Source organism: Tetrao urogallus (assembly GCF_951394365.1).
Source record: "Tetrao urogallus genome assembly, chromosome: 3".
Taxonomy (NCBI): domain Eukaryota; kingdom Metazoa; phylum Chordata; class Aves; order Galliformes; family Phasianidae; genus Tetrao; species Tetrao urogallus.
The window spans coordinates 46,567,302-46,594,742 of record NC_136815.1 but is presented as its reverse complement, the minus strand read 5'-3'; positions in this window follow the sequence as shown (position 1 = coordinate 46,594,742).

Below are 27,441 nucleotides of genomic sequence, written 5' to 3'. Positions count from 1 at the left end.
TTCACATCATTCTTAAACACTACGAATTAGCCTGTAGTTGTAATTTCAATTGCAGTTGAACAATTGCTGTTGTTCAATTATATTTAAAGCGTGTTCAGGAGGGAACTATCATATATTGATTGTGAGTATCCTCTTGATATGGAATCCCAAAAGTTTATAATCTTTTAGACTATTATCAAAACTAAGGATTTACTTCCTACCTTACATACTGAGTAACTTACAATCAACAGTACTCCTTAGGTATGGGAAATGTGCCTAAATTAAGTGATTTCTAGTGAAAAAACATTTCCTGTAGAAATATAAAGTATAAGAAAACACAAAAGCCCATTGAAGAAATCAGAGTGAAATGATTTTTCATATACAACACAAAATCAGTGTAGTTTCTGAGTCAGCAGGATGTCTGGTTTACTGGTTTCCATGGTTCTTCCCACAAACGCACTGTGATCCTACAGGATGTATAAGTTATTTGTTGCATTAACTTTTCTCTAAAGGATGCCAGGGAAATTCTTTCCATGTCATCTAGCTTTGTGGATCTTTGCAAATAGCTGAATTTTATTTTATTTTTTTTCTAATGTGCAACATGAAATATTTTCTTAGCAGTGAATTTTTGAGCTAAAAATTTTCGCAGGAAAAGTGTAAGAATAATGAATAAAATTAGGGCTTAGCAGGCAGCAAAGGAAATAAAGTTCATAAAGCAAGGATGACAAAATTATTTCCTTATATTTATGTGGGGATATGTAGATATTCTAAACTTTAGATTTAAAAGTCAACATGTTTTGTCTATCTAGAGCCTTCTATACCTGCTTACTTAGGTACCCGTTCATCAAATATATACTTGCACATATACATTTGCAGTTATATTTGATATTGATAACTCATTTATATTTGATATATGTATGCATTATCTGTTTCTGCAGATGCATAATGTAATTTCACAATTCTTCTATTAAGTATGGAAGCATAATCAAATGCAGAGAAGCAGTGTGAGATCACAAAGGCTGAATATGGTGAAGTTAGGATGTTAACCAAAATCTGGTTTTGTCTACTCAGAATTCATGGGGTAGGGACCCCACGTTCATTTCAATTGAAAAGATCCAAGCATTTCATTTTTTTTGTTTGTTTTAGAAAAGAATCTATAGTCATCTTTGACTTTTAAAATTCTAAGGTGCATCTTCATTGCAATTTTTATCCAGAAGATTAGAAGCAGATTTTTAAAAAGTAAAATTGAGGGTACACTTTATATCAATCTATGAATATACACAACATTTCAGCAATTGAAACATTAAGAAAGACATCAACTATTACGAAAAATCCTAAATGTCAAAGATGATGATGATACTGCATCTTGCACTTCATCTTTTAATTTGTTTTTAAAATCTTTCCTGATTTACTTCTTAGCAACTTAAAACTACATTTTTAATCAACTTTTTTAGCACAATATTTTATATTGTAAACCTGCCTAATTTTGTAGTATTGCATACACCACTGGGAAATCCTCAGGATTACATCCTTGACAGAAATAAAAACAACAATCATCCTTTTCCACTAGAAATCTATAAAATGGAAAATTCTGGGGCATAACAACCAGTTACATGAAGGAAATAATTATTCCGGGTTTGTGCCAATTCCTAATCGGTGCGATTTCATCACAGATTAGCGTGTTCAAACTACTTGGGTGAAATTTAACACTTCATAAGCAGAAAAATGTACAGTCCCATAACTTTTGCTGGAGAATCACCAGTCAAACACCACAAACACTGGGAGAAGTGAAGAGCTGAGCGCAAAGTGGCCATAAAAGAGGCCTTTTTTAGCAGTCTCACCTCAAGCCAGGGTATGCTTTGAATGCCTTTAATACCTGATCTGTCAGAACTAACAATCTAATTTTATAAGGAGTGAGTGTAGCTTCAGGAACAGGTATGCCTGTGCATGAGCAGTTCTGCATTGCACTTTCATAGCTTCTTATGTCTGTTTACCTTGTCCATTCCTGGCATCTGGTCCAGCTGTAATGCTTAAATCAGCAGAAATTGCACTGGATTTCTGTCTTACTAGAAGGAGATTGTGGGATTTCAAACCTTTCCTGTGCAAATAACTTCTCACCTGAAACAGAAACAGGCTACTTTGCTTGAGGCATAATTTGATGTGTGCAAGGGTAAGGGAACCTGCTTGGGTCTCATTTGTGCCCTGGGCAATTTTAAGCAAGTTACAAGCTTGCTATGCCACTGACAACCAAAATACTGGTTAGCTTTCCCTCCGTGCAGCAGAATATTCCTGTCACCTACAGCTCCTCAGCTATAGATTATGGTACAGCTGACATTTTTTAACAAGAAGAGACATTTGCAATGATGAGGAGCATCCTTCAGAAATCTCATTCTTTGGATATGAATGATGAACGGGCTTCTGCTTCTGCTCTGTATGTGAAGACAATGGAGTGAACAGACCTATGGATAGGAAGGAATCTGTGTACAACAGGAATGGTAGAGAAACTAAGGAAATGGAAGCAGAAAGGCAAAACTAGTATATGTGGACATAATTTAAAGTTTCCTGAGGTTTCAAGCTTTTTTCTCTATGCTTCTGATCAAGACATGAAGAACACAAGTGGATTGAAACAAAGTGTAACATCTCATTGATTGAATGAGATGAGTTATCTCTAAGATCTTTCAGAATTCTTCAGAAGCCTTGTACACATGAAGAAGAACTGAATGCCAAACAATGCCACTTTTTTTTCAGCTATGTTAGTTAATGCTCTCATTTAAAACACAATTCCTTCTCATGCTGTTTAGTGTAAGGGCAGTATTAAAGGCAAGGAAAAATTTTTAACATAAAGTAGAAAAATACTGCAGAATTTAATAATCTTCATCTTCAAACAGTGAAAATGATTGTACATATCGTCTTTTCCTTATAATTAAGACTTGATCATTGGAAAAAAAAAAATGATGCAGCTTTGGATTGGACAAATCCATGCTGTTTTTTCCAGTTACTTCAGGTGAAATACTCATTTATTTTGTTGTGTACACATGAATAAGTCTGCTTAGAAATCAGAGATATTACAGAGACAGTTCCCAGGTTGTCACTGTACAGGTAAAAGCTCTGTGAGAGAGCAGACTCCTGTTACAATTCTGTGGCAGTGGCACAGAGTAAAGCAGCACTGAAGACATGAAAATCCATAAATCAGAGTCAACTGAAGTGTGAGAGCTGACAGAGCTGCACAGAGTCCTAAGTATGGCAAAACAAGGCATTGACTTCAACAGAATGTTTGTCCAGCCAAGGGCACAGCATGATCTGGCTACAACTTCCTAATGTATTTTCAGCTGCTCTTCTTTCTAAGCAGAAGTAACAAAAAATAAATTACTATTCATATTTTAGTCTGTATTCTAGTTAATGACATTTTCATTACGTTGTTTATATTCTATTTTTAGAGCTGCTGGTCACCACTGAACAAGCAGAACATATGCTCTGGGAAAATTAAAATAGTTCATTTTCAATGAACAGAGATTAAATTGTTCCTTTTCCTCTTCCCCACCATTTAGCATCCACTTTTGTAGCAATCAGTACTGTGCCCATTCTCTCCAACAGACAGAGCCACTCAGGACACCATACTAGGGGCTGAAAATGGATCCATGCCTTATAGATTGATGGCAGGCATGTTGGTTTCTGACTTGTACTACTTTTCTTGTAAACAGGATATATAGACCCTCACAGTCTGGCAAAGAGAAAGAAAATAGTTCCCCTGGATGAAATTGTTCAACTTGTAATTGCCGAGTGGAGAGCAGGGAGGGGGAGCATTGAATAATGCAATTCATTAAAAAACCATTAATGCACTTCTTACTAAAAGGACAAAAAGGAGAAAGCTACACCCCTGCCTAGCCCACGCAGGATTGTCTGGCATGGCTTCTGGGCATAACTCTCAGGAATCTTCTACAATCTCAATGAGTACCAAGCTGATCAAGTCTTCCTTCTTAAAATAATCCAAATCACTGTGGTTCTCCAAAAATTTTGCTTTTCTTACTGCTGTCCTTACTATTAGTATTGCCATTACCACTACTACTGCTCTGTTGTCTTGACACTAATAGTAGTAGCACCTTATTGTTGCATGCTTTATTAATTTACTGAGAATTTTCTTGCCTAAGATCGTCTGCTCTGCCTCTAGAGATGAGTTTTCTGCCACAAGAAGATGACATACACTGCTGGTACAGTAGGCATCTCTAAACAGAGTTCTGCCTGGACTAAAATTGAAAGGTGCCCTTTATATACAGCATGCTTTCCACTACTGTGTCTGTGTCCATAGCTGGGCTGACTAAACCTGTGATGTTTGGTAGTTACATCATGATTAATGGTGTCACCTTAGTTTTGGACTGAGGAAAGTAAACATGGTTTGTTTAAATGAGAAACAAACTAGAAGGAATGTGTGGCAAACTTGTTGGCCTTTGTTTTGTGATTTCTGTTTTACATATTGCATAACCTCTCCAAGTAGGTCCAGAAATAGCCTGATTAGAGTTAGCAGTTTTTCCTGATTTCGTGCCAAAGGCTTAGCTTTTGAGATAAAGAAAATAGCAATGATTTCCCCTGCCTACTGCAGAATAAAAATATTCGTTCATTCTATTTTGATTTTACATTACTTTCCTGTTTGCTTATTCCCTTCAATGTTTGTACTACATCAGAGATTCTAACTAGCTTATTATGTTTTTTTTAAAGCAAATCCTTTGTTTTTCTTTTTTCTGCAGCTAGCACCAACAGATTGAAGTCACTGCAGAAGCTGGATGAGCTACCATCAGAATGCGGATGTACTCTTCAGCTGAGGGGATGGATTTCAGGGGCAAATTAAAGGAATGCTCTTCTTTAAAAGTGCGCTTTACCTGTCATGTAAAATGGGTCAAAGTATGAATTTAAACTGACTTTTTTCTTCCAATGAAGACAATGTGCCTTCATTCAACTTATTTACAAAGTTAAGGTTATAAATTTCCGCTATTTGTTTATGTTCACTGCTTAGAAGGGGAGTTTAACAGATTTCTACACAGAGTACTACACTGAATTCATCCTTTTGATGTCACACATAAAAATAAAACCTTGCTTTATGAAGCCTTGTAGATACAATTTGCTCAGCTTTCTAATATTATGTAGGACAAACAGATTGCACGCAAACCACTAGAGGCATTTTTTGCCTTCTTTGCACACCTTTATACTTTGTTCTTGACATCATATGGAGTAAAGGAAGCTGTTTATAGCACAAGCTGCAGTAACAAAAACCAGACACTGAGTATCTGGGATACAATCTGCATGTGAGGACGTAAGAGTTCCGAGCTAAATTTAAGCAGAGATAAGGCTGCAGTGGCTGACTGAAACTTTCTGTGTATGGCTAAAGAAGGCATCCAGTGGAATACAGACATTCAGCAGTAGCAAAACATATATCTGCAATATCAGAATGCACCATCAGAAACCCACAATTAAACCAAATAAGGGGAATAAGAACTGAGACCCAACTGCAATTGGGCATTACTGCACTTGCAAAACAGATATTTGCAAGCTGGACACTCAGTGAGCTCCATGTATGACATGAATACACAAACAGATGCATTCAAAACTCTTGTGTGAGCCACTTTCTACATAATAACTCACTCCACAGAGACCTATATGTTTCCACTGATTGGAAAATGTATGGCTATAAAGTAAATGAACATGGAATATATAAAACCATATTGTACTAGATTCCTAAATACGTGCTAAAACAATGAGGATACGTAAGTTGTAACCCTTTCTTAAGAAAGAAGTGTCTTTTGATATGAACCTGTAGTCAGGAGCACAGTATAAATGATTCTGGAATCTAACAGGATACAGGCTTTCAAAGTGTCAGAACACTGACCAAACCAATGTTCATAACATTCTGAATACAGGTGATGTCAGAAAGAAACTCGAGTGAAATTTAGTGTCCATCAGGTGATATACAAGCAGTGCTGCCACACAGAAATTAATAATTTTCATTCATAGGGAGCTGCTTCATATGTATTTTTTCATTGACTCCATGAAAAACGTATTGGTAAGACTAAGGGATTTTTGCTCTTTCATGTGTAGAACAAAGACTTTGATTTCCTCTGAAGAGAGTATTTTGCCTTACACTGATATTAGCCAACAAAAGATATTGTTTTTCTTTCATAAGGATTCATTACAAGTATTTGCATTCACAAATATTTGCAGATTAAGTATTTCTGTCTTATGCTACAAGCTACAGTGCTATAAATCCTCATGGAACCTTGGCACTGCCAAGAAGAGTTCCAACAAATCTGACCAGAAACCATGATATTCAACAAATCCAAGTGCAAGGTGTTGGAAGTGGGTCAAGGCAAGTGCTGCTATCAGTACAAGCTGGGGTATGTAGAATGAGGGACAGCCCTGCTGAAAAAGACCTGGGCATAATGGTGGATGGCAAGATGGACATAGTCCAGCAATGTGCCCTCACGGTCCAGAAGGGCAACCATATCCTGGCGTGTATCTAAAGAAGCATGACCAGCACGTCGAAGGAGGTGACCCTGCCCATCTTCTCTGCACTGGTGATACCTCTCCTGAAATATTGAGTCCAGATGTGAAGTCCTCAGTACAGGAGAGATATGGACCTGTTGAATCACATCCAGAGAAGGGCTACAGAAATGCAAGGGATGGAACAGCTCCCCTGTGAGAACAGGCTGAGAGAGCTGGGGCTGTTCAGACTGGCTGTTCAGAAGGCTCTGGGGAGACCTGATAGTGACCTTTTGGTATCTAAAAGTGGCTATCAGAAAGAAGGGGACAGACTCTTTAGCAGGGTCTGTTGTGATAGGACAAGGGGAAATGATTTCAAACTTAAAAAGAGATTTAGATTGGATATAGGGAAAAAGTTTTTTACAATAAGGTTAGTAGAACATAGGAACAGGTTGCCCAGAGAAGTGGTGGATGCCCCGTCCTTGGAGACACTCAAGGTTGGACTGGGTGGGACTCTGAGCAACCTGATCTAGCTGTAGCTGTTCCTGTTCATTGCAGGGGAGTTGGACTGGTTGCCCTTTAATGGTCCCTTCAAACTCAAACAATTCTATGATTCTACAATTCTGAACTCCTATTTTCTCTGTCTGTCCTCATATCCTGTCCCACCATGTTCAGTGAATGAAGAGGGGAGATTTGGATTTGATTTTAGAAGGAAATTTTTCATTCAGAGAGCTGTGAGGCTGCACAGAGTAGTTGTGAATGCCCCACCCCTGGAGATGCTCAAGGCCAGGTTGGATGGGGCCTTGGGAACCTAATTTGGTGGTTTTATAGAATCAGAATCATTTAGGCTGGAAAAGACATCTAAGATCCTCAAGTTAACTGTTAACATAGTGAAGTCAACCACTGAGCTATGTCACTGAGCACCACACTCACAGGTAAGCATTTTTCTAAGTAAATCGGTCTCTAACAGAAATTTCTGGAACTTCTAAGAACAGAAACTCATAAATGTAACAAGCAATACCAGGAAAAAGGTATAACAGGGCTATGTGTTTTAATCACTCTGGTGTACACAACCTTCCCACACTTGTCAAATCATGTAGATCTGCAAGCTCCAGAGAAGTCTAACACATGTCCAAAAAAATGATGTGCACTACAAGTCAGAACTTTATAAACAAAATCGCTAGGGGGTAGGTGAAGGAGGAACATCTAGTGGAAAAATCACTGTTCACAGTTTTCAGAATTTGGAAACTGTCATGATATTGGACTTCATTAAGGGATTTCTGGTCCAAATAAAATTGTTGAGGTATTTGAATTCCATCAGGAAAAATAACTTGGAGTTACTAAATTAATTCTCTTGAAAAGACCAAAATAAAAATGACTTGTTTCAAAATTCAAAATGTGGGGTTTTATTGAAAAGGAAAATCTGTTGGGGGGGGGGGGGGGGGGGGGGTGTGTTTGCAGGAATAGTTGATTTGATAGACTTTGATTCAAGGCCAGGCTGGACATGGCACTGGGAAGCCTGGTCTGGTGGTTGGTATAGCAGGGATATTGAAACTAGATTATCATTGTGGTCCTTTTCAACCCAGGTCATTCTATGATTCTATGATTCTATGATTCTATGAAAACTCTACTTTTGATCCCAACTTTGGATCTCTAGCTCTCATTACAAAAATGAATGAAATCGAAACCCATCGTCTAAGTACAGAAAATCTCCCCTGGCATCTGTCAAGTTAGACCAGATATCTACTATTTTCATCTTAAAAATAGAAAACAGAGCTCTGAAATGTTCTCTGTGGTGTAGGCATATGTCCAAAAAGCAAAGAACTGCATTGATTAAAAATGTGCCCTCTTAGCCACCAGCATGCAAAGCTGTTCCAGTTGGGCATTGAGACTCCAGGACTGCACAAGGCAATTTATTATCATTCCTCCTGAGACCTTGCCAAGCACCTTTCCGTCACTGAATGAATGGAAGCCAAGTTTATTGGTGGTCTTGTTTATCAGATATCTTCTCCTCTCAGATGACAATAATTCCTCAGGTTCTATCAGCATGCAGTAGGGATTTCAGGATTAGACCATCATTTGGAAAGAGGGAGGCAGATGAAGCGTTGAGAGCTTGAAGTAAAAGCAGGTGAAAAAGAAACACTGAATTTCAGCTGTTTTTAGCAAGTCTATTTATATCTCACCATATCCTTTGAAAACATAAAATTCTAGTCCTAATTTATTAATGGAATGTGCCAGCACCAAGTTATTTTTAAATTTAGAATATAAATGGCCTTCATGAACTAGAGCAAGCAGGCAGCATCTGACATGAGTCTCAGAGCTAGTGTGAAATTTACTTTGAAATTGCTGCTGCCTTTCCAAAAATTATGCACCGTGAGCATGTAGCTTCACTCGTGTTGGCTTTTTCTTTAATTAGAAAACAGAACCGCAGGAAGTGGCACATAAGAAGGATCTTGCCCTTGCTTGGATGTAAATAATCCTCTCAGCTTATTTCAGCTGCTGCTTCCTACATGAATTCAACTCACCAAAGCTATGCAAACCTGAAAAAAACTCAGAAAATTCCAGAATTTGTAGAAACACAAAAGGCAAACGTTATTTTTCTTGTTTGTGTTGTTTTCCCCACCTGCTACCATCCCTTTCCCTCTTTTATGGAAAACAGGAAGTGGAGAGAAAGAAAACTGAAATAATGAAATTTTGATTTCTTGAGCTTCTGGGGATTTTCATTCTCAATATTAAGTGAAATAAAAAGGGTATTCTTTGTAGAACTGTTCCTCAAAAGAACCTCACATCCCAGTGTTCATCCAGTCTAAGTCATTTGAATTTATATGCTGTTGTATTTTCCAACAGCTGTCCTCATCACAGCTTTATAAACCCATTAGAGGGCATGCATTTGAGTGTTTTAGGGAAAGACTAGATGCAGTAAATGATTTCCCATAAATAATTTACTTGATGACTTCAAAATCCTCAGTCTTCCTGTAAGAAGTGCCAGTCATGGAGGAATGCTGGTAAAAGATAGCGGCTCTGTTCCCCAATCCCACCACCTGACCAAGAGAAGCTGTTGTGGTTGCTTCTGGGACATGTTCCTCTGCTCTCTGAGTTAGCGGGAATTTTCCTTATAATTGAACTGGAACTGAATGAGATCCAGATATTTCCTGTTATTTTTTGCCTTCTGGGAATAAAACAGAGAAATTCATTGCCTTGCAAAAATCATTCTTGAGCATGAGTCAGATTTGGGACAAAAAATACGGCTATCGGGAGTATGGTCTCCTGATAGGAGACAATAGGAGACAAGGTCCTCAAAGAAATTGTGCCGTTATAAATAGGAAGGGTGCTCTGAAATAGTGCCGCCTATTTCATCATGTTGGCCCACAGTGTCAGAGGCAGATGTTGGTGGTATGACAGTAGAGGCTGAGCCTTCCCACCAATATCCATTAGATGTTGTTGCCATGTGACAGATGGCAGCAGAGAGGCAGCATGATAGAACGAGGTCTGACATGGAAGTCCGTATGAAGCAAAGATGTGTCACTGAATTCCTCCATGAGGAAAAAATGGCACCTACTGACATTCATCAGCCTTTGCTGTATGTTTCTGGAGACCAACCAGTGGATGTGAGCACCGCGAGACAATGGGTGGTGTGTTTTGGTGGGTTTCAGCAGTGGCAAGAGCAATGTGAAAAATAAGCCACATTTCGGACATGCACAGCTGTCACACAACAGATTGAGGAGAGTCTTGATCAGCTCATTGGCTGAGGGTGATGACTACAATGAAAGATAGTGTCCTGTAGCAGTGTTATTGTGCTCTCCTTATCTATTGTAGTTTCCATGGAAACAAATGGGAGGCATTACTTTTGGAGTTACCTACACAATAAAGATTTACAACACTAAACCACTGAAGGTTTTGCAAAGGTTCAGTAAATGCATTTTATACTGAGCTTTGCTCTATCTTCGTATTTCCAGTTTAGTAGACATAGATTTACTTTAAAATGGATGAAAGAATTCCATCAGTTTTCATTAATTTCAGGTTAAAAAAACAGTGAATTATGAATTTTTTGTTTTCTTGAAATACTTGAAATCCTCTAAAACACTGGCAATAGAAAACCTACCTGTATCTTAACACATTAAATATGCATTTGAAACTTGACCACATATAGTGAGTGTGTGTCATACTCTGGATGATTTTGCATATTGAATACAGTGTTTCTATGCAGTCTGTAACTTCTAGAAGAAAAAATTCCTGCTATGCTTTTTTTGTATGCTCTCTGTAAATTAATCACCTGCAGTGTCCTTGCATTGGTTTTGAGGAAAGAAACTCAGATGAGCCTTTTTATTTACCTTTGCCACTGTAATTTAAAACAAGTTCAAATAATAATTAGAATTAAATGTTGTAACTGCATGCTGGTATGTGGACAATTTATTTATCACTCTAAACAGTGAATGAGCTTAAATTATCTCACCTCACTTCCTGATAAACAATCAATGAACTTTATTTAACAGCTCCATCTCCAGCGCTAATTGTATCCATTTAAATGAAATTATTCTGATTGTTATTCCATGGAGTGATCCGGTGATATGAGACTTCCGAAGAGATATTATTGATCTGGGGCAACCAAGCACCATCCATTACGGCCATGAAGACAGGAATTAAATATAAATAGTGGGCTATTATTTTGCGGACGTCTTTGTGGACAAATAGGGTAGCAGAAGCAGGATAATTATAAATCTGCACTAATTTGTCTTCTTGATTTATAGGTACATGATTCCTGAAAATAAAATGAGGGCTACAAAGTAATCAGGTGAAGTTGGTAATAAATATAACATTGCCCCTCCTTCAGCAAAAAAAGGCAGACAAATCAGGTATTGCCAGATTTTAAAAGGTGTTTAGATAGCTAAGAAGAACCACTCTGGCACCTGACGAGATTTAGAACAATGCCTAAAATAATTTTTGGACAGTTAGATAGAATTTAGAAAGCAAGCTAAAAATAAAATAAAAATAAAAATGAAAAATCTTTCATTTTTCCTGAGTACATCTGCTGTGCTGAAAGAAACTGTAAGAAAATCATTTTTTTTTAATGTTGGAAAAAGGGACATGAGATTTTTGCTATATTCTTGGGATTGTGATGTGTAGGTCACTCCAAAAACAATACAACTTGTAATGGTATATTGGTGCAAAGGTTTAACCTCTAGTGCCATACCACCACCATATGCCTCTGACATCATGGGCCATCATTAACAAAACAAGATGCATTATTTTCAGATCAACTCATGTAGTACACAGAAGTAAAACTTTATATAGCACATCTTAAATTCCAAGTGAGCAGAACAGAGTTGAGAGTCTCATTAAGTGACAGCAAATCAGATGGAGACAGTTCAGAAAACAAAAGGAGGAAGGGAATGTGTGACGAAGGCTGTTGTAGTGGTCATGATAAAACCCCAGCTGGACAGAAAAAATTCATTTTGGGTGCATAGCACTCTAAAGCTCCTAGACAGTCCTAAGAGGGAGAAAAATAAAGAAAAAAGGTGGTTCTGACCTAATATCATCTACCAACAGCACCAACATTTGAGAAGCAATGACCCAGCAGCAAATACGTGCTCATTTTGCATTAGATGCAGAGTCAATTTGACTCACTTTAATGGAGTACTGTGTTTTGAACTGATTAGTTAACATGCAATAGCTATTCACCCTTCCTCTCTCACTGCAGGGACTCCATTGCCCATCCCCTTCATAGGGCCAGCTGTGCACTAGCAATCATCTAAGGAGATGATGCACAACAATTTTGTCAAAAATAAGGTAACAAACACAACCTGGCCATCAAGAAGGGCCAGCTTACCTGCTTCTCAGGTATGAGTCACCACATACTGCTTTATTCCACCATTTTTCTTTAAACTATACCCCAATACAAAAACGTGTAGTGTTCATAGGACCAGAACAAGACAGACAAGTAATGTGGTGCCTCATACTGTGTTCCCAGGCAGTTTCCTTAATCTGTATTAGTAGCTACTGATCATGTTGCTTAATACTGCTATGAGCAATATGTGAGCTCAAAAGCCCATCCATCTTTAGGCTATATATTAACTAACAATTGTAATTTTCTGGATGCTCTTGGGGTACTGGACACACGAGCATAATTGTATTTTGTTTCCAGATGGCTAGAAAAATATGGGATGACTGAGATTTAGATCTCAGTCCTGCAAAGGGAACACCTGTTACGGTCATGATTTGTCTCTAATGACCAGTATATCCTGATCTGGGCAGCCAGATCTTTTCCAAGTGTCCTGTGGGCTGCTGGGCAGAATAGTCACTCTATAGATGCAAGAGTGCTCTCTAGGCTGTCAAATAAAGCATTTCAATTCACTGTGGGATAATGCCTTAGAGGTAAGTCCAAAACCTGACAAGAGCAAGGTGTGCAAAATTGCCAGGATCTGTCCAGCAGTGTTTAGACAGGCCTGTCAGTACAGCCAGAGCCAAAACCTGTGTTATCCACAAACTTATATCTTTGAAAATATTACAATGATCTGTGTGAACATTTTTGGTACTTATCAGTTGATAAGAATTTAGAGAATCTAAATTTAAGGATGAAGTCCTTTCGTATATTTGCCATCATGTTGAACACTGAACATTTTCTTTACTCTGCCCCTATCCCATCTTCAAGGTCAGGATCATGTGTCCTGTGGAGACTCAACCTACAATCACAACTTATGTGTAACTCACCTTACGCATGGCTACATAGTCCTGAACATAGGAGTTGGACTGTATCAGTTTAAGGAAGACTGGAGGAGATGGACTCAATGATCCCCATGGGTCTCTTACAGATCAGGATGGTTCTGTGATTCTGTAGTACAAAGTCAAGTATTATATTTAAAAGTTTATCTAGATTAGTTATTCATGGGCTGTATGCAAGTTGCCAATGAAGAGAGTACTTGTCTGAAAAGCAGAAGGAAAGTAGGACTTGCTGTGCTTTCAGGTATCTGGGAGACTTCTTTCGGAATCATCTAAGTGATAGTAGAAACTTCTCATGAAAGTAACTATCATGCTGTGTCTTTTAGAATTGGATGAAAGTCAAACTTTTGCAAAATTATTTCAGTAGAAAGATGAACAAATACCTCCTCAACATAAAAGAGAAAATTCTCTTGTTGGTGCAAAGCCCCATGCAACTTTCCACCTTAATAGTAATTAATCTCGCAAGAATTATCTTTGACTGATTTTAATTGCGTAGTCAGACCATGAACCAAAACAAAAAGCTCCAATGAAATTCACTGGATTTTTTAAAAGGGAACTGCTGAAGGAATTTGACATTAATCTACATTTTTCCTCATGAAAATAATCCCAATAGTAAAAGACAATGCCTATTAACTAGGATCACTGTACTAGAAATCTGACTCCAGAGACGTGAATCCCTGGATATAGGCAACAAATAAGCAGAGGTACTGGTACACCTCTCCAACACCATATTCATCCAAGAATGAAAGAAAGATCATTTCAAGATTTTCTTTAACTTAAGCATTGCATATTTCCATTATTGGATGTATTTCAAACCTATTCTTTAAATTAAAAAAAAAAAAAAAAAGTCTACTGAAAATCCTTCCTTTTTTAAGTGATAAAAATGACCAGTTAATATCAGTGAATGTTTGTACAGAATCTGAAAGAGTACAAACAGAAGGCACAATCTAGTTATTCTTCTGAAGACAAAATTCTGTTATTTACTCTGTATCATGAGACAAACCTTCTGTCAAATATAAGGAATATAAGGACAAAGTAACTATTATACAGTGGCTACTCACTGCATAAAATCTGCACAGTTTGATGTCCAGTTCTGTTTCCCTTTGATGTTGATGTCATATTTTGGCATCAAGGCTCAAGATTAACTTGATTTTGATAGTTTGCAAGGAATTCAGGGAAACTGCTACACACTATTTGAATGGGAGAGAATAGGAGCAAGGGGGTGGAAAACAACTGAAGTTGTTGGTTTTTTTTCATTGGGCTGTATACTTCAAGTGAAGCAGTAAAATTTTCTAGTCTGTCTTATGAGTAGACACAGGTATTACACAGTAGAACCTATACCATTCCACTATCATAGGAATAGTGAATATGATATCAAACAATGATTTTTCTTATATCCCAAGCATAAACACTGTGACAGCATCTTGTACAATGAAAAGAACTTTGGACTAAATGAACCTATGGATCTCAACCCACTTGTTGTTGTCTGAATGATAGGGACATTCATTAAAGGTTGAAAAAGCCACCAAGATCATCTAGTCCAATCACCAGTCCATCCCCACCATACCTACTAACCGTGTCCCTCAGTGCTACATCTCTATGTCTCTTGAACACCTCCCGGGGTAGTGACTCCACCACCTCCCTGGGCAAACTGTACCACTGCCTCACCACTCTGAGAATAAATTTCTCCTAACATCCAACCTGAACCTCCTCTGATGCAACTCAAAGCCATTCTCTCTTGTCCTGCCTGGGTCACAAGGGCCAAACAGCGAGACATTCACAAGATGTTTCCCACTTGGGGCAGGAACTGAATACAGTTCTGAGGATTTAAAAGTTGTTTATGGAACTGACAGTCTGCTGATACTACCATGTCTAGAGAGCAATACAGAAAGTTTGTACACACAAAAAGTGTATCAGCGAATAGCTGTGATTTATGTATGACTTCATTACTGGCACTGAAATATTGCTGCAGGGTCTGGAAGGGAAGGATCCATCACAGAGCTCCTTACTGCACAACTGGTACCATACAGACAGAAAAGCTTCCACCACAGTTATCACAATAAGCCTTGGAACCAGCACACATCTGTAATTGTTCTAGCCACAACTTTGCTTTTAATGAAGAAATGAAATACTAAATATTCTTCTCCTGCACTGAACAATCTGCCAAGCATTAGCCTTGTGAGAACTATTATAACAAAAATTTATTCGTTTCTAAGAGCAGTAGTTTTATAATGGATAGAATGAGTCACTCTTTAGTAGTGCAGAAAGACAGAACTCCACTCTAATCACAGATTCCCATCTGGATCATTTATTTGTGAATCTATCTTAAAATGTGAAGCCATTTCAGATGCTTTTTTTTCCCTGCCACATTTTACCCTTGCTCCCTCCCTTCTCTTTTGACAGTATTTCCCACTCTTTTTTTCACTCAATTGGATAATCTTTGCTTATATTTTACTTATATTACTTATATTATACTATTTTACTTATATTCTAGCATTTCCCAGCAGCAAAGTATTAAGAGATTTACAACAAATTAACTTTTCATTAACAAAAAAGACAGTGTGTAAATTCATTTTCTCAAGATACTCGCAATAGGTGTTAGGGTCATGTAATTGCAAGAAGAATGAGAAATAAATTGTAAATTAGAAAAAGAAAAAATTCTATTGTTTTTCCAGTGTAAATTTGGTTGACAGAAGTCAGTAAGTGCTGGAATTTGTTTAGCTAGAGCCTAACATGGAGATCAGTTGTATTCAGATGACAATTTATGAGTGAATATGCAATAATAAGGGTAACACTTAAAGCTAAACTAACTACATGCTCACCCTCTAATAATTTATTACAAAAATGACAATTTGGCATGCATAATGACAGCATTATGGTAACTCAAATACAAGTATTAGTGTGCAAACAAACCAAACAAAAATATTTATCCAGAAGCCTCTTCTCTGTGTGGCACTTGGGTTAAATCAGACTAATCTAGGAGGGGAAAAAAAAAAAAGAAAAAAAAAAAAAACCACCTTTGTGGTAATACTGATATTTCTGTGGTCAAAGGTGCTTCTTTACTTTGAGAGTTTTGAATGAGCACAAACACAACAGATGAATACATAAACTCATATGGATGGTGATCTCTGAATGATTAGCCTCAGCCAGGCATTGTGGCAGAATTTAGCTGATATTAAGCACCTCTTTCACCAGCTTCATGAACAGAGAATCTACCTCTGTTTAACAGCTAAATAACTAAAAAGGAGCTATTAAGAAGTCATTTCTCCAATTAAATAACTCAATTAAGTCAGCACACTAAACTGCTTGGTCACACTAGGAAAAAGATGCTGAATTTTACAGAACAACAGAGAAACAAAGAAACCTGAGCTCCATTTACTCTTTTGTTGTTTCACATGATTCTGCTTACTGTAGAGTATAGGCCTTATGTACATGCACCATTGCTAAGGCAAACAACAAAAAGTACAGAATGTGTTTAACTTGAAAAACTACATGACAAAGTTTACTGGAAACACAATTTTGTCTAAGCTGATGTTGCAAGACGGTTTCTGGGTGCCTATCTGTACCGTGTTTCCACAGAAGTTCCCCCAAAGCTGTGGTCCTGGTCTGTTCTCAGACCTGCAAAGCAAGGGGGTTATGGGAGATCAGATGTCCTCACAAATGGCCCTGCTAGTGCTTCTCAGTGCATTTTACAAGATCCCATTTCTGATATCCACAACAGTTAAAATATTTCTTATTCATTTTTTCATGGCTGAGAAAGGTTTGAGAGGTGGAAGATTTGATTACTCAGTTGCATAAGTACTTGGACTCTTGGGCTGTTTGACCATCACACAGAGCTGTATAATGGACAGATATTACGCCTATAGGTGATAGGCACTGCTCTGTGTTAGCCAGCTGCTTTCTTGCACTGCAACTGTAGATGATCCAAATCCCATTTTAAAATGATGTGCTATGAGAGCAAACGCACTGCTGAGAATGTGCATTCAGGTGACTGGATAGCAAGGGTTTTATAAACACGAATACATGCAAGTGAAAATTTCTGAATATTTATTTCCTTTTACTTGGATGTGGAGTAGAAAGGAGGTAGAAACAGTAGTGGAAGTTAGCATTTGTGATCATACAGAAAACCCTCGTGCCACCTAATCTGCAAGAAATTTTGAAAGAAGTTGGTCCACTCAAAGTGCTCCAAAGAGCAGAGTATTCCCATCTTATCAAATAGCTCCTAACATCAACCCTTTTGTTAGTAATATTAAATTATGATGCTGCGAGAGGGAAAATCTTCCCTCTTGTCTCTCACAATAACTGAGACTTAAGAAGACAAAATCTGAAGTAGAAAGCCAGCTTTCTCCAAAGAGAAGTTACACCTTCATCCTTCTAGAATCTTGCTGGGAACTCTGCTCTTCAGGGTTCATAAATGGAAAAGATGTGAGCAGCCAAAGAACTACATTTCCAAATGATGCAAGCTTATGTTTTCCAAATAGTCATAAATTAGCATAACTTAAAGAATGTTCTCATGATAGTAGGTTACTTGGCAATAAAATGGCAAATTAAATTCAGTGCCAATAAATGCAGAGCAATGCACATTGGAAGAAAAAGTCCGTACATAAAGGAAATGATGGACTCTAAACTTGCTATTGCCACTTGGGAAAGGATGTTGGAGTCAGTTTGGACAGTTCTCAGAGAACACTAACAAAGTGCTCAACAACAGACAAATAGAATGATATTAATTGTTAGGGAGGGTGGAGAGCATAGCTAAAAACATCATGGTTCTGCTATGTAAATCCCTAAAGTAGAGATGTAGGTGGACCTAGGATATAGATGTAGCTGTTCCTTTCTCAAGAAGATGTAACCAACCCAGAAAAGGCACACCAAGGGTAACAAAGTTAATTGTACTGACACGGAAGAAACTAAATAGACAAGACCTGCTCACATTCAAGAGCTGGTGGATGTGTGAGAAGATTACCCTGCATAGGAGGTCAGGAAACTGCAGGAAGAGCTTATCCCAAGGGGCATCCAGGAGCATATTCCAATTCAGCCAGCAGCCCAGTGGCCAACAGATATGTTCCCTGTCACAAAGGCAGGTCCATGGGCAAGCAAAAAAATCAAGAAGATTGGGCACACTATACCCACATGGAACATAGTTTATCCAAGCAGCAGGGCCTAAATGGGACTCCTGGGCCAGAGGGTGAAGGTGGCTTGGTCATTCAGAATGTGGCTCTTCACTTCATTTCTTGCTACTGATGGAGAAAAAGGGTACCATGGTATGTGGGCATGTGCTCAGCCTTGGAGCTTATTAGGGAATGTTCTGATTTTAATTATCTTTGTAAATGAATCAGCAAAATAAAATGCACAGTTTTACGTCCCAAGCTTGTGTTAATATACTGTCTCAATGATTTGTGATTCATTCCTGTCCTGTTCTATTTGAGCAAAGGATAAAAATAAGCTGCCACTATTTAGCCTTCTTTGTGAATCTAAAATCAATATTTTTAACTAAAAAAAAAAAAGACTAATAAGGCTTAATGAAAAATAAAAAGACCAAAAGTTAAGTAGTGAATTCAACTATCTCATTATGTTTTTTTTTAAATACAAATTTATTCCGTAACTATGAGTTAGCCATCATTTCTATGAAACCAGAGGAGCTGAAAAATGCCTTCCCCTTTCCTTGCATGTTCTTGACCCTGACAGAGGTCCTATTTACTGTGAGTTAGAAGATGCTACATTTTAGAATACAGCTGTTATTGTTTTTAAATTTATAGACATACATAGAGGTAATTGTAAACTATTTGAGTGACTGCCATAATCCATCCTGAAATGACTGGCAGCCTTTCACAACAGATACTCATATGCAAGTTGGAACCTAACATGAACAAATGAACAATAATGGGGATACCAGAAGATATTTAGAACAGATATTTGTCTGAATTTTTTCTAGCAGATTTTAACTGGAATATAGTAGTGGAAGTGCTGAGCACCAGGACAGAGATTGCAAACCAGGATTACAGTAGGATCTGCCCAGGAGAGAGCTGAGAATGGCTGGGTACCCAAGGGCTTGGGAGCCAGAAGGAAGGAAGAGTCTGGAGACCTCCTGGGCAGAGGGTTAAGGAATAAGAAATGTTCATAAATTAATCATGTTTCACCTTAAAAGAAACAAACCCATGAAAACATCTTCTGAAGAGTCCCAACTGTGTAACTCTTAAGCCTTTAAGGAAGTTTTTATCAAGTGCAATTTCTTGAGCTTGCCTCACAGACCTAGGCAATAGGTTCAGTCTCCTGACTAAACCCAGCCCTGAATTTTCAATAAAAATTGAGGTAAATTCTTGTCTAAGTGGTTTTGGGGGAAAAAAGAAATAATGAAATGGGTTAAGCAGTGTTAACCCATCCATACAAATTTAAATTAATAGGTAAAAGATTACAGCAAACCAGAGTTTCTTTGAAACAGTGAACCATACAGACTGGTCTCAGAGGATCAGGGTGAGGAAATCTCTCTTCTGCTGATGTGGAGCTCCCTAGGTGGTGGGGCTGCTTGCAGGTCTCCAGTTGCTGGATGATGGGAGGAAGGGAAGCAGAGTACGAAAGCATCTTCCATCCAAAGCCATCCACCAGCTCCTCTGTTAGTGATCCTTGGCAGCTTGTTATGGGTTCGGTGAACTCCCACCAGCAAAGCACAGGCAGGAGGTAGGACCAGACTGTATGACACATTGTAGGACTGTGAAATAATGTGATTTTCATATTCCCCACTGTCTTGTGTAACAACTGGACAAGTATGGCTCAGTCAAGACTGTGCACACTATCACACGTGAAGTAGAGGGCAGTCATGCAATGGGCTCCTTCCCTTGGGGGAGATGATTTGAAATGCTGAGTCCTGCCACTGTGAAGGAGTAACAGGCATCAGTACATGCTGGGGATCAACCAGCTGGAATGGTGCTTTGCAGAAAAGGACATAGGGTTTCTGGTTGACAAGATAGAAAACATGAACCAGTAACATGCTCGCATGGCAAAAAAAACGGCCAATGCCATCCTTGGTAACATAAAGAAAAACATCAACAGGAGATGGAAAAAGGTGATCTTTCCTCTCTACTTAGTCTATCAGAAAAGGAAGGACACGGACTCTTCACCAGGGTCTGCTGTGATAGGACAAGGGGAAATGCTTTCACAGTAAAAGAGAGGAGATTTAGATTGGATATAAGGAAAAAAAAAATCACAAGAAGGATAGTGAAGCACTGGAACAAGTTGCCCAGAGAAGTAGTGGATGTCCCATCCCTGGAGGCATTCAAGATCAGGATGGACCAATCTCTGAGCAACCTGGTCTAGTTGTAGGTGTCCCTGTTCATGACATTGTAATTGGACCAGATGACTGGTGATTCCACTGACAGGACACATCTGAAGCGCTGAGTCCAATTCTAAGCTCTGATAAACAAAAACAAAAACAAAAACAAAAACAAAAAAAGCCTGCAGACCAAGAATTTAAGGACTCCATTTGTTTCTTCAGTATTGCTGTATAGAATAATCTTGACACCAGCCAAATATTACTGAGCACAAATTTTCCTGTGACTTCTCTAAACAACATGTTTCCCAATGGTCAAATAATGCCCAAAAAAGCCATATTGTAAATAATATATTGATCCACTGATGGACAAACAATTGTCTGGTACATTGCTAGATAATGTTTCATCCAGCCACATAACTGTTAGACTAATGAATATGATAGCTCATATATAATTTCATCAAAGAAATGACTAATTTCCCAGATATAAATAAATAATTCAGCTAGATGTGTTTGTTTACAGTCATTTGTTAGCTAATACAAATATTTTCTTAAGATCCAAGGTTCTTTTACTGTATTTGAACAGAGGCTTTTTAAAAAGTTTGAATCTTATTTGCCAACTTATTTTTACAGGAAAAAAAAAAATGATTGCAGATTACAAATGTACCTAAGTGCTCATGTATTTCCATAAATTCAGGCATAAAAAATCAGCTCACTACTTTTCCCATCAAAAAGTCTGCACAAAGCTCTGTAACAATTGCAGCGTCAGTGGATAAGTATCTGAATTTGAATCACAGAATAACACAATCACAGAATCATAGGGGTTGAAAGGGACCTCTGGAGATCATCCAGTCTGACCTCCTGCTAAAGGCTCCCTACTGTAACTTGCACAAGAAAGCATCCAGGTGTCTTTAATATCTCCAGAGAAGGAGACTCCACATCCTCTCTGGTTGTTACAGTGCTCTGTCACTCTCAAAGTGACAAAGTTTTTCCTCATGTATGGAACTTCCTATGTTCCAGTTTGTGCTTGTTGCCTCTTGTTCTGTCACTGGGCACCACTGAAAAGAACCTGGCTTCATCTACTTGACTTCCACCCATATTTATAAGCACTGATAAGATCTCACCTCAGTCTTCTCTTCTCTGGGCTGAACAGCCCCAGATCTCTTAGGCTTTCCTTGTAAGGGAGATGCTCCAGGCCTCTCAACATCTGGACACAGCACTGCAGAAGTGGCTTCAGCAGGGCAGAGCAGAGGGGGAGGATCACTTCCCTCAACCTGCTGGCCTCCAACCAGACTTTATGCTGCTGATCACAGCCCTCTGATCTCTGCCAGTCAGCCAGTTTTCAGTCCACCTCACCATCCACTTGTCTATCCTTTACTTCCTAAGCTTACCAATGATGATGGTATGGGAGATAGTTGTAAAGGGTCACAAACCCAATTATTGCCTTGTTTCTTTCATGTAGGATTTGGAACTCTGCTATCTCATAGTTGCTACATCTAAAGCTGCCCCTACGCTTCACAATCCCAGCTGGTCCATCCTTGTTTGTATGAACAAGGTCCAGCAAGATACCTCTGCTCCATAGCTTCTTTCCACCTGCGTCAGAAAGTTATCTTCCATGAACTGCAGGAATCTCCTGGGCTGTGAGTGCCTGGCAGTGCTGTTTTTCCATCAAACTTCGGAGTTGTGAAGATTTCTGTCACAACCAGTTCCTGTGACTGTGAAGCTATTTTCAGCTGTTGATAGAAAACCTAATCAACTTCCATGTCCTGATCAGGTGTCCTATAGTAAACGCTCACAGTGGTGTCACCCATACTAGCCTGCCCCTTAATTCTCACTCGTTCATCATTCATCCCTAGACAGACCTCAACACATTCCCGTTGCTCTCTCACATTAAGTGCAACTCCATCACCTCACCTTGCTGGTTTCTCTTTCTTAAAACTGACATAGCTATCCGTGACAGCATTCCAGTCATGTAAGTTGTCCCACCATGTCTCCATGGTCATAGTGAGGTCATGGCCCTGCAACCATAAAGTTCTCTAATTCTTCCTGTTTATTCCTCATGCTGCATGCATTGGTATATAGGCACTTCAGAGAAGAAAAGGGAGCAGAGGATGCAGGTTTCTCTAGAGGGATTCAGGAGGATCTTCCATATCTATACACACTTTTGCGGTGGCTGACCTTCTGGCTCACGTCTCAGGAAGGAGTTAAAGAATATTTGTCACTGTTCTGGTTGGCCTGCCTTCTTTCCCAGTCAGTTGTAATGGCATGAACACTGCCATTTTGGACCCCACCCTCAAGTCTTTCAGTTGAAAGCCCACCTCACTAGTTTGGCCAGTCTGCTTCCAAAGATTGCTTTGCCTGTTCTAGACTGGTGGATCCCATCCCTCCTCAACAGGTTATATTTTCACAGAAAGTCCCTTTGTCATAAAAACCAAACCCTTGTGCTGGCACCAGCCACACAGCCAGGAACTCGTATGCATTATGTATCTTCTTCTCTCTTTCCTCCAGCTGTCAAAATTGAAGAGAAGATCACTCAGTTCTTCACTTGCACTTCCAGGGTTTTTTTTTCATTCTGACAGTGTTCCAGCTTCCACTGTTGTTCATGCCCCTGTGGAAGAACAATAGTGGATAGCAGTCTGTGCTCTTGCAAAGTCTCCTGGCAAAGTCTCAGGTCTTGCCCCCCAGGAGGCATCAAACCTCTCGAGACTCTGGCAGAGGGGCACCTCAGTGCCTTTTAATAGAGAGTCACCCACTACAAGTCCACAGTGTTTCTTTTTATGATATTCCCTGCAGTATGGTTTCTTCTTGTGGGTCTTGGTCCTGGGTGTCACAGGTGTCTATAGCTGTAAGAGCATCATATTTGTTTTTGGTAGTGAAGCTGCAAGGCCAGTATCAAAACGGACCTCTGCTTTTGTGGGTCACAAGTACAAATTACTATCTGAGTTTATTTGTACATTTGCAAATATTTGTATGTCTTGAGTTTAGTGCAGGGGTGCACAGTGCCTGTTGTATCTTTTTCCCAAAGACAGGGTTACCAAGACACACAAAACTCTTATCAAACATTTATCAAAACTCATCAAAACTTATCAAAAACTCTTATCAAAAACTCCAATTTTCAGTGCACGACAGAAAAGCTATCCACACACAATTCTTGCAAAAGTAAAATTCTGAAAGTGTAATATTTTACTTGCAAATAGTGATAGATATTTCTTGATCTTTAATGTAGTCTTGGAAAAATCTATTGCTGTTTCACATCATAAAAAAGAAAATGAATATGCATGTATATATATACCCATTTTTTCTTACCCTCATTTTCTCAATGTCTGAACTATTTTCAACAACACTATAAAAGAATCAATCTGAAGCAATCACCTACCATGGAAAATTTCAACCTTACTTGTTAAAGGGCAGAAAAGGTATTAGAAAATGAAATAAACTATAAATAGATTTGCAGAAGAGCAGATTAAGTACTTCAAAAGCAAGATTTCACACTGTTCGTTACATTTTGTCTAAGATAAAACACTTACTATAATCCCAAAGCAATGGTCATTGCAAATTGATGCACATTTTAACTAGAACAAGGCACTAGGTACCCATTAACTCATTTTATTTTAATTTAGCAGTAAAAGCTTTCATTATAGCCATTAGACGAGAGAAACCTTTGGCATTACAGTAAAAGACAACGCATACATAGAAATAAAATAAGAATTTAATTTACAGCACAGGAACTGGTATGTTTATATTAACAGAACTTAAAAAACATTTTAATAATTGAATGTGATGAGTTCAAATGGGAAATGTATCAAAAACTTTTTAAAAACCTGGGGAAAAGTCATTTTAGAGCACTGTAAATAACCCATGTTTTAATGCATATTTTTCCAGTCCTGACTTGAAGAAACAAAAAATCATTGCTTTCACAACCATTTGTAGTGTATTTGTGTTGTCTGTAGTATATTTATGGTGATTATTATTTTTTACATTTTCCTGTAACACTTGTGTAGCAAATAAGGAAAAAAAATATACAGATGTTTGCAAAAAAAATATTCCACCTGCTCTTTTCTTCAATACTTGAAATACTTCTTTTCTCTTTTTTCTTAAATCTTACCTTTAAAAAATATGTACTTTTGGAGATATTACTTTATATTCACTATTTACAGTGTCTGTTTAATAGAACAGTGAATTTGGTACACCTGGTAATATGAATGAAAACAAAAGTTAAAGCATCTAATTCATATTAGAATAGAGAAGTCTGTAATACAATAAATTTGGAGTAGTTTAATGCAGTTATTCTACTGGATGTTCTATACATCTTTTACACAAAGAAATACAGATAATGGTTCTTCATAACAGACTTAGGTACAACCTCTAAAATGCACTGTCCATATGGTTTCTGGAGGACCCTAGGGGTATATACAGGTTTTAGAGCTTCCCTTGGTGCTCAGGACTGCAAAGCTCAGCCTCATGCAAGCCCTGAACCAAAAGGTTTCAATCAGGTCCCTCTCGATGGAAAGGAAGGTTTCCATCGCTCTTTTCACACACTTCCAATCCCATTTTCCACTAAGAAGAGAAAGAAAGGTGGAAATGGCCATGCCTCTATTCCTCTGATTCTTGTCCAATTCAAATGAGCACCCTCAGAGTTTTCACTTTGCTCTTGATCTTGCCAGGCCACCCACAGCCTAGGAATGTCAGACACCAGCACACATACAAATGCCAAATTATGTCTGTCTTTCATGGCCTCTTTTGTGATCCAGCTTCAACACAGCTTTTAATTACCCTTTCTGTGCCCCAACAGTGCTTAGCAGCACACATTGCCCCTGACCCATAGCTTTGGCTCCTCAGCCATTCAACTTATGCTGCTCCTACAAATAGAAGCTATGTTATGTAACTGAGAAGATATCTTGAGCTCTTCTCACCCTGACAATTTAAGCTTTGGCTATCAAGCAGGACACACATATTATATGGTTCTGACATGGCAAAATCTGCTTTGAAATTCATCCTTCCATCACATCTTTCTTTGAATTCAGCTTGCAAAGTAAATGTGTGTAAAATACATATTCTAGCTGTGCCTTTTTTAAGGAGCACCAAATCCAACCTTTTTAGCAACGACTCAATTTGCATACAAGTAGGCTGAGCTGTCCTTCAGAGGAATCTGAATCCCATTTTCCAAGGAGAAGGGATTTACTGCATTTGTTCCATGGAATTCTCCATTTTGTAGTCAACAAATTCACCAGGACTCTGCAAACTGCTGAGGTCCACCCGCACAGAACAGCTTGCAGGACTAGGGACTGGGCACAAACAATAGCAGTTTTCTTGGCGTGCTTGAAAGACCTTCTTGTTGGCAGATTGAGGAAACCCACGCTTCTCCCACTGCACTGCCGTTGATCAGTGTTGGAGAAGAGCATTAATCAAACATGTGATACCATTATTTTTCCAAATTGAGGTCTCAGGTCTGTGATAAGCACTTCTCTTAATACAACATTGCACAAATATTATGCAACCACACTTCAAAACTGCCGTGTTGAGAAATTTAAATAATAATGAGTAGTTTTTTGGAAGTATTGCTCCAGTCTTTCCACTATCCAGGCAGGGAAGGATGATCATGGGCATACTGCTATTTGCTGCATGAGCTAATTTGTCTCTTTATCTGCTTTTGGCTCATAGCTCACTTACAACTTTGTGAGAAATGACAGTGTCAACATCTTGCCAATAGCGTGCCATGTGACGGACACCCAGCACAGCAGGCTGAGGGGATGCATTGGATTCCTGCAAACTCTTCTTACAACAAGGTTTTCTGATTGATGGCAGAGCCCTATGGTGCTGACAAAATACCACTGACCCTACTTCCAAATATGCTATATGGTTTGTGGTTTATGGGGATATGCCCAGGACATAAGACAGAAAAACACAAGCATGCTTTTATCAAGGTTCTTCTGTGACTCTTGATTGAGTTTACACAGAGAAAATTAGGCAAAAGCAGTGAAATCTCTAAAGAAAAATTTCTTAAGGAAACATTTCTTCAATATACAGAAGTACTGAGTAAATCTGTAAAATGGTAGGAAATCCCTATCATTTTTTCCATGTACCACATTTTCGACTGATAGAAACCATAACACTAACCTGTGGTGATTTTCTAATTGTCCAGATCACATTAAATGTTTTGAAAGAGGATGCTTTACTCACAGAATCATAGAATGGCTTAGTTTGGAAGGGACCTCCAAGCCCACCCAGTCCCACCCCCCTGCATTGGGCAGGGCTGCCACCCAGCAGCTCAGCTACCCAGGGCCCCATCCAACTTGGCCTTGAGGGATGGGGCACCACAGCTTCTCTGGGCAGCTGTGCCAGCACCTCACCACCCTTTATAAAGTTCCCTTTATAAAGGGAACTTAGACAGTAGAACAAATCACTTCTCATGACAGTTTCTGCTAACTTTTATCTAGTTGTTACATAGCTCTTGTTTCCTTCCCCACAGAACAAGCAAACTGTATGGGAACTACTGAGTCACAGCCTGAACCTCTGATTGATCACCTGAGGCGAGCAATGAGCCAGCCAGAGGAGCACAGGTGAAGGCAATTCACCTGTGCTGCCAGAAGGGGTGGAGCCTGGCTCCACCCCTCCTAGACCTATTTAAGAGCTGGCTACCAGTGGGAAAGGATCTCTTCTAGAGATTGCCTCTATTGGTGTTTTGTGGTGAGCCTATCCACAGGGTAAGCCTTTTATTTTATTCTCTTTTGTTATCATTGTCCACTTAGTCTAACTCTCTTGATTATATTGTGATTGTAACATCTTGATATCCATTGATTATACACAAGCATTTTCAGGCTTTAAAAGGGGAGGAAGAATTAAAACAGCATGTGCTTTCCTTTTCCATCATGATCACCTCTGAGAATCAAATAAATACAGCCTTCTTGTCTGTGAGGATGGGTATTAAAAATATAAAAGTAGGACACAAAAAAACAAAAGTTTCACTGAGTCATAGCTGCACACATGGCAAAACCAAAAGCTCTTCTGGCAAC